We start from the raw sequence: 8,263 nt of genomic DNA, 5'->3' as shown, positions 1-8,263 counted from the left end.
CAGAGCCTGGAACCTGCTTCAGATTCTATGTCTCACTCTTTCTCTGCCCCTCCCCTGCTCATGCTCTCTCTCTCTCTCTCTCTCTCTCTCTCTCTCCCTCTCAAAGAATAAATAAATATTTTAAAAAGTATAAACATAGAAAAATTCTCTGCTTTTCTCCTAAAATTAATATTGTGTAAAAATGAGATATATTAGTTCCCATATATTAGAGATGCCACTGCTAATATATTTTCCCCCCAACCTCCAATGTTCCATTTTTAACAAACGAGTCACTTTTTCTTTCAGTGTACTTCTTAAGCAATTTATGCCTGTTCCCATGCAAGGGGTTTTCAGATGGAAAGATTAGTCATGAAGCTGGATGCTATTATTTCAAGCTGTGCCAAGATCGAAGCAGGAATATGAGATTCATGGCCATATAAATGGTTGCTGAGACTATGGAAGTGGGCAAAATCATCAAGGGAGAGAGACATAAAGAGGGAAAATCAACCATGAAGGAGTATTCTGATCGGAGAAGGAAAAAAAAGAGTGTGGCTTGTTGGAATATCAGTAAGGGGAAAGTTTTGGTAATGAAGAATTGGTCCACAGTACCAAATACTAAAGTTTTCAGTTAGGATCAGGGCAGGGTCATCCATACCAAGATTAGACCTTAATGATGGTGGATTGAGTAGACTGGAAGAGTGGGAGAGAAGAAATGAAGAGTATTGAGTTGAAGAATGAACATGAGTATGAGAGAGTCGTTAAATCTAAAATTAAAAAAAAAAAAAAAAGAGAAGAAAAGAAAAGAAAAAAAGATTAGCTGTGTAAGAATGTGAAGCAAGGGGCACCTGGGTGGCTCAGGCAGCTAAGCATCTGACTCTTGGTTTTGGTTCAGGTCATGATCTCATGGTTTCAAGCCCCACATGGGGCTCTGTGCTGGCAGCATGAAACCTACTTGGGATTTTCTCTCCCTCCCTCTCTCTGCCCCTCCCCCACTCATGCTGTCTCTCTCTGTCTCTCTCAAAAATAAATAATGTCTATTTATTTTTGAGAGAGACAGAGAGAGACAGCATGGGCAAGGGAGGGGCAGAAAGAGAGGGAGATACAGAATTCGGAGTAGGCTCCAGGCTCCAAGCTGTCAGCACAGAGCCTGACATGTGGTTTGAACTCATGGACCATAAGATCATGACCTGAGCCAAAGTCAGATGCCTAACCGACTGAGCCACACAGGCGCCTCTCAAAATAAATAAACTTAAATTAAAAAAAAGAATGTGAAACTCAATAGTGGTAACTAAAAGATGGAGATGGAAAGATGTTGTTTTGTTTTGCTTAGAAGACTGTACTAAGATGAGGTACTTGTGAATAGATTTCATGATCAAGAGACATACAATAAGGAGGGAGAGGTTAAAAATACATAAAAAACAGGGATGGTACTTAGGTCAGAAAATAACACTGCAGGAGGAGGTGGTACCAATAATATGGGGCAAAAAAAGGGAGAGTGGGTGCAGATACAGAAACATGAACATGTATGGGTCAGAATAGGGAGTTGAGACATTTCACTCTTAGTTAATCAAATCACCCTTTGTATAGTGAAATAAGAGACTTTCTCAAGGTATAAGTTGTCTTTATACTTAGACTATGGATTTTAATGTTAATATATTTTTATAATTCAGGTTTAACAAACCACATTTGTTTCTTCTTCGTCTTCAGTATCTACTGATACTGATAAATGTATATTTAGTAGTATGCTTTATCTTATGGATGTTAATGAAGAAGTTGATCTCCATTATAGAGGTTTGTGCCATGTAACTTTTAACTAGAGAAAGGATGTGATAGATAAATCAAGTTGACTGTTAATGTTTTATTTTACAGGTAATATTATCCTATTCAGATATATGTTGTTAAAACCTCTTATAAAAAATGTTTTAAGTTTACTCATCCATATTCACTGCTTACAACTGTGATGTGAAGAGTGTGTTTGGGGTTGTGCAATGTAGCAGTCTTTTCTATGACCCCAGGGTACCAAGGTCCTTCCCCTGTTCCACTTTGTCACAAGATTTCTCTCTCTGATGACCACAAGGCAATTTGAGAAGTCAGATCCATGTATAAAGAAGAGCTCTAAGTTGGTGTATTAAGGAAAAGGGATGATAGTTATCCAGCTGCAGGCTAGTGAGTGTGTTTCCCTCATTTCCTACATGCAAATATTAATGAAAGGATTAAGATTTTTCTAAAACTCAAGACACAGATTCTATGTTTTTATACTTTTATATACATGAATGCATTAAAAAAGTGTTTTTTTAACTACAGAATTACATCATCTGCAAACTTATATATATATATTCTGAAGGAAATTCTTGAAATACCATGTTTCTCAAATTTTAGCTGATAAACAATATTAAGTATCGGGAATATTTTCATCAATTTTTATGCAGTGAAATTCTTCAAAACTACCAGTCTTAATGGAATCATAGAGTAAATTCCTATGGGATTTCTAGATTTATACTTCTCTTTAAGTCGTGTATTATTTTTTAGAAATGTACTGCACTCAACATACTTGAAAATGCATGAGAAGGATGACAAAAGAAGCATAATATATATTTCCATAGTTCATGGATGATATCATTGCAATTTATCTGGAGGAAAGGATCTCTTCCCTTTCTTTCCTCTATAAGGGACTTATACGTTTGTCTGTTTTTTTGACATTGTGCAGGTATCCAGCCACCCAGGAAATTAGTCTCAGTAGGTAGAGAACAATAGTAATAACTTGAGATTTTTCAGATGAGGATACAGTGCTTAGACACATGATTGGGAGAAAGAAAATGGAAATTCTCTGCAAGATAATTAGACTGTGGGAAGGGGCTTAGCAAAGGGAAGGGAGAGGCTCTAGCAACCTGACAGGGACCCAAGTCTGAAGAGAAAAAATAGGCAGTGAGAAGTCACCTTCCCTGGGAAATGCTGATGCATTTTTAGGAAGAGTGATGTCTGCCATTGGATTTACAGCTATTTCCAGCTCTCTGTAGTAATTGCATTCTGCTACTCCCTAACCTTTAGAAAGGTCTTCTATGTGAGACTGCCTGGTGTTAAGGTAAATTACAGGAAATGAAAGAACAGTGATGAAATCCAGCAAAAGACAACACTTACATCAGCAGGTTAAAGTGGGAAAGCAAACAATTGTATTGGCTGACTCAGCAATCAATATGGTAGAATCCATTTGTCCCTCACTTAATAGAGGATGTGACCATTGGGGTAGAGGGCAGATATTGAGATGCTACATAAAATCTGTAGAAAATACTAATGCTGCCTGATTTGCCTCCTTGCCAGAGGAATTTGATATGTGATTGAAAGAGCAAAACAGAGACTTATGGCTTCATTCTTTGCATATTCCTGATGTCTTCCAATTTTGAAAAGTACCAAAAATCCATGAAAAATGCCTAAATTAATCACTCCTTTGCAAATCACAGTAAAAAATGAATATACTTACAAAGTACCAAAGGGATAAAAAAGCAGTAAGTGAGAAGATTTAAGTGGTGTCAGCTTTCAAGAAGAGAAATGCTTTGGAAGGGTTTATAGAAAGTGAATGGCTGAGAAGAATTTGCTTTCTGAGCAAGAACAATGTATTCCAAGGCTGGGAAAGACATAGGAGAGGCTTGATTTGGAGCCTTTTATGGCTACTGTTAATGCTATTAATCGATGTTTCCTAATAATTTAACTGGCTTCTAAGAAAAATCCAATATGTAACAGTAAACAAAGAGAGAAACTTATTTTCTAGTATAAACATTTAAGTTATTTTGAGGGAGGAAAGACTTTGAGATGCATCACAACATTCCTGAAAGTTTTCAGTATTAAAAACAGTTCAGTCAAGATTCTGTTCATTCTTTCACTTGATACATTTACTTAATACATTCTATGTGCCAGCCACTGGGTACATGTGACAGATTTCACTCTTGCTGTTACGGGGTTTATTTATATTCTGAAGGAGCAGAAAAACAGTAAGAATGCCTAGTGCTCTATGTTCTAGCTACTATGGCTGAATAAACAATTATGCCAAAACTGAGTGGCTTAAAGCAATAGCAAACTTTTATTTTGTGCCTCAACCTGACATCTGCTCAGGACTGAGGTGGTACAGAGGTTATGAGTTGAAATCATCTGAAGACTAACGTGTCTAATGTTGAAGCGGGTTGTCAAATGAGGCTTCTCTGGAACTGTTGGCTGGAAAAATTATGTGTGGCTTCTCAGTATGTCCTGGGCTTCCTCAGATCATGGGGTATGGGTTCAACCCCAGAAGTGAGAGAGAGCAAAAGAGAGAGAAAAAACTTCTATATGGCCCTTTTGGACTTAGTCTTGGAGGTCACACAGCATTATCCCTTTCAGTACATTCTATTCATTGGAAGAGTTAAAATGTCCAGCCATAGTCAGGAATAGGGAAAATAGACACTACCGCTTGATGAGAAGTTACAAGGTTCTAAAGAGAATTTATGAATTAAAATATTATTGGAGTCATTTTTGGAAAATACATTCTGCTACATTGTGTTATTTAACTTTTTAGTCTAATAAATAAAAACTTGAATGTTGTATTAATGAAAAAATATTCATTTAAAATCTTTCACTGAACTTGTGTCTCTTTGGAGATATTGCTAATATTAATATTGCTATTATCATTATTACTAACATTATTGACTTGTGAACTTCCAAATTCCATTGGCCTTTAACTTTTTCTTAGCAAAAGTTGATGTTGTAAAAAGTCTACTGAAAGGGACTACATTAAACTTTTTGGTTTGGGATAGTTTGTAATATTCATTTGAAATCTCCTGGTTCCTGAGATCAAGCCCCACATCAGGCTCTGCACTAACAGCATGGAGCCTATTCGGGATTCTCTCTCTCTCTCTCTCTCTCTCTCTCTCTCTCTCTCCCCCTCTCTCTCCTACTAGTACTCTCTGTCTCTCCCCTACTAGTACTCTCTGTCTCTCCCCTACTAGTACTCTCTGTCTCTCCCAGAATAAATAAATGAACATTTTTAAAAAAGAAAAGAAAGCCAAAAATAGACTGTCTCCACTATCCCCAGGGAATCCCCATGAGAATTACCATTTTACTTTATCTTATCATAATTTAACATAAATAATTTGTTTACTTTATGTAATGTAAATAAGGCGTTATCATAAATAAACATTCTATGCCACATAACATTGTTCAAAGATGTTAATGGGTTATGTTCTATGGTAGAAATTGTTTCTCCTTAAAAAAATATTGAAGATAGTGCCAGGTGAAGGACACAATGAAAAAAATAATTGTAGAAAAATATCAAAAAAAGGTATTATAAAAATGCAAGGAATAGGTCACCTTTGTCCAGATTAAAGGTAAGAGTATATTAAAGTGGAAAGGGTCATTGATGAAATGATTACACTAGTCAAAATGACATCATCATTTTTTTAAAGGTTAGTAAGCAAAGTACTATGTCTGCTCTTTAAAAATGTCAAAGAAAATGCTACTTTTCCAAAGTGTGAAGTTATGCTAATTTAAACACTACAAGCACAAGTGATACAAAGGAAACTAGTTTAATACACACTATTAGTCAGAAATTATATATTCTTACAATGTTAGTGAAATGTCAGAGAAAGTTTGATGAAGATGAAAAATCCATATTTTTTATTCTTAGATACATTAACCATAACCTAAGGACACTAAAGGAGAAAGAATAATAAAAGACTTAGAAATTCAAGTAAGGAGAAAAGAAAATCTTCCTTAAACTGAAATAATAGAACTAAATGAACACTTAATTCTATAGAACATAACCTGATATACTGGATTAAGAATAGTCAACTAGGGTTCTACTAATTAGATATCACTTACCTATTTCCTGTCACTTCCATTTCTTCGTTGTAACAATAATGTTTGTCGTTATTGGCAGGGCTATTGTGAATACATATTAGATTGTTCCCAGTACTTTTACATTAATATTGAGGCCGTTTCCAACCCTTATAGATATCCTTATGCTTAATCTTTTATATATGTGCTAATTTTTAGTAATATCAATTCTTAAAGGTAGAATTGGCACATCAATGGATATGTCTATTTTTAATTTTAAAAGATATTCAACATATAGTTTATATTCTATGATATTATCAGATAGCTGTTCATGTTCTAATAAAATCAGTCAAGAGAACTCCATATTTCCAAATTTTTATGTTGCACACCAAAAAAATGTGGATTTGTTTAATATCCCTGAAGCCCTGATAACTGGAAGAGACCTAGTATATTCATACTTCAGCTCAGTAAGGGGATGACACCAAGCAGAGGGGAATTAGGCAACCAAGAGATTAAAAGTGTTGATCAAACCCATATGCATTGAGTGCATGTTCTTTTTACATGACATACTCTTTAAAATTTGAAAAGGCCTTTGTGAAAATGATATAAATAATTTATTATACAGTATAGTTCAATATATAGTACTTGATTCTCATTTCTTAGGCAATTTGAATAAATGCATGAACTACCATCAAGCAGAGATCTGAAGTGATTTTTAGCATCAAAAATGCATCATAGGTTGGGGCACCTGGATGGCTTAGTCGGTTGAGTGTCAGACTTTGGCTCAAGTCATGATGTCCTGGTTCATGAGTTTGAGCCCCATGTGGGGCTTTCTGCTGTCAGCCTGTCAGCACAGAACCCTTTTTGGGTCCTCTGTCCCCCCCCCCCCCCCCCGCCCCTCTCCCACTTGCACTCTCCCAAAAATAAATAAATATTAAAAAAATACATCATAGACTTCTGGTTTCCAGTCTGGCAGGTAAATAGTTTAGAAATCATCACTCTTCCTCACAAGAAGAAAAAAGTTGAACAAATTGAAAAGCAATGATTCTTAGATCCACCAAAGAACTGTTTTCACAGGGAAAACTGCTGCTCTGAAAAAAAAAGAGATAGGCCAATACAGAAAGTTTATTCACCAGAACTAAACTTAGTTAGATTTTGCGGAAGAACAAAAGAAGAAATATATCATTGAATGAATTGTTCTTTTTTCTATTTTTCTAAAGGAAAACCAAATAAGCAAACAAGTACACAACTACTACTCTCTAGAGACAGGGCCAGGTAGAAGGGAGGTTTGGAAAAGAAAAAAAGAAAGCATTGGGTACCCAGAACCTTCTTCACAATTTTCCATGTCGCTGACTGTGGGAGGGTCCTGGAAACATGAAAGAAAGAATTTATTGTAGCTAAAATAGATGTTGTTAAAGAAAAATCCATGTCCAGGTGTCGGATTGTCCAATATTTGCCACATCAAATTTTTTCAATTTCTTACAACTGACAGGGTGCCTTTTGCTCCAAACTTACATTTTTGCCTGAAACATAAGATTAGTGATTTTATTTTTATTTTTATTTTTTAAATTTTTTTTTTCAACGTTTTTTATTTATTTTTGGGACAGAGAGAGACAGAGCATTAACGGGGGAGGGGCAGAGAGAGAGGGAGACACAGAATCGGAAACAGGCTCCAGGCTCCGAGCCATCAGCCCAGAACCTGACGCGGGGCTCGAACTCACGGACCGCGAGATCGTGACCTGGCTGAAGTCGGACGCTTAACCGACTGCGCCACCCAGGCGCCCCAAGATTAGTGATTTTAAAAGTAAACACTCTACTGCTCGCTTCAGCAGCACCTATACTAAAATCTGAACCATACAGAGAAGATTAGCATGGGCCCTGCTGAAGGATGATGGACAAATTTGTAAAAGTAAACTTTATATTGTTCTTTCCTTTTAGTTTCCATCTGAAGTATCAGTTTCGATATTAGCTAATACATTTTGGCTCTCAGATGACTATCGTAGGTGGACATACATGGATGAGGTTTACTCGGTTTAAAAAAATAAAAATACAACCTCGGATCAGGTTGACACACAGGAAATTGCAAAGCATTCTCCATGAAATCAGTGTTTATAAAGTATTCAGGGACATTCTTTAAATGGTTTCTTACACCTGTGGCTATAACATCTTCTGGTCAGTGAAAAGTAAACCATGAAAGAGGGAAAGATAAAACAAGGCAGTTTCCTTTGGTGGCAGCTGCTATTCTATGCCCAGGATGTGTCATCTTTACTGACACTTAAAAAGCATATATAAAAACACTTAATGTGTTTGGGTGACTGTTGATGACAGATTGTCACCAAGTCTATCTTCTGGGTAATTTCTCCTCCAAGTTCATCTTAAAAGACAGATGCTTCAGGTATTTTGGGACTTACAAATTTAATGGGTTACTATTTTTCTGTTGCAAATGGTGTTTCTAGAATGATAGTGTGAGTGTTCAGAATAGCTA

At 36.1% G+C, this 8,263-nt stretch overlaps 1 non-coding gene across 1 annotated transcript; it reads left to right on the top strand.

Moving 5' to 3' along the window:
• Positions 1–7,594: 7,594 nt before the first annotated feature.
• Positions 7,595–7,701, top strand: LOC122211351. Its single transcript, XR_006198650.1, has one exon. It is a non-coding gene; the product is annotated as a U6 spliceosomal RNA (small nuclear RNA).
• Positions 7,702–8,263: the final 562 nt, after the last annotated feature.

The sequence above is a fragment of the Panthera leo genome, chromosome F2, assembly GCF_018350215.1.
Source record: "Panthera leo isolate Ple1 chromosome F2, P.leo_Ple1_pat1.1, whole genome shotgun sequence".
In the NCBI taxonomy this organism is placed as follows: Eukaryota; Metazoa; Chordata; class Mammalia; order Carnivora; family Felidae; genus Panthera; species Panthera leo.
This window is presented reverse-complemented; position numbering and strand designations above follow the sequence as displayed.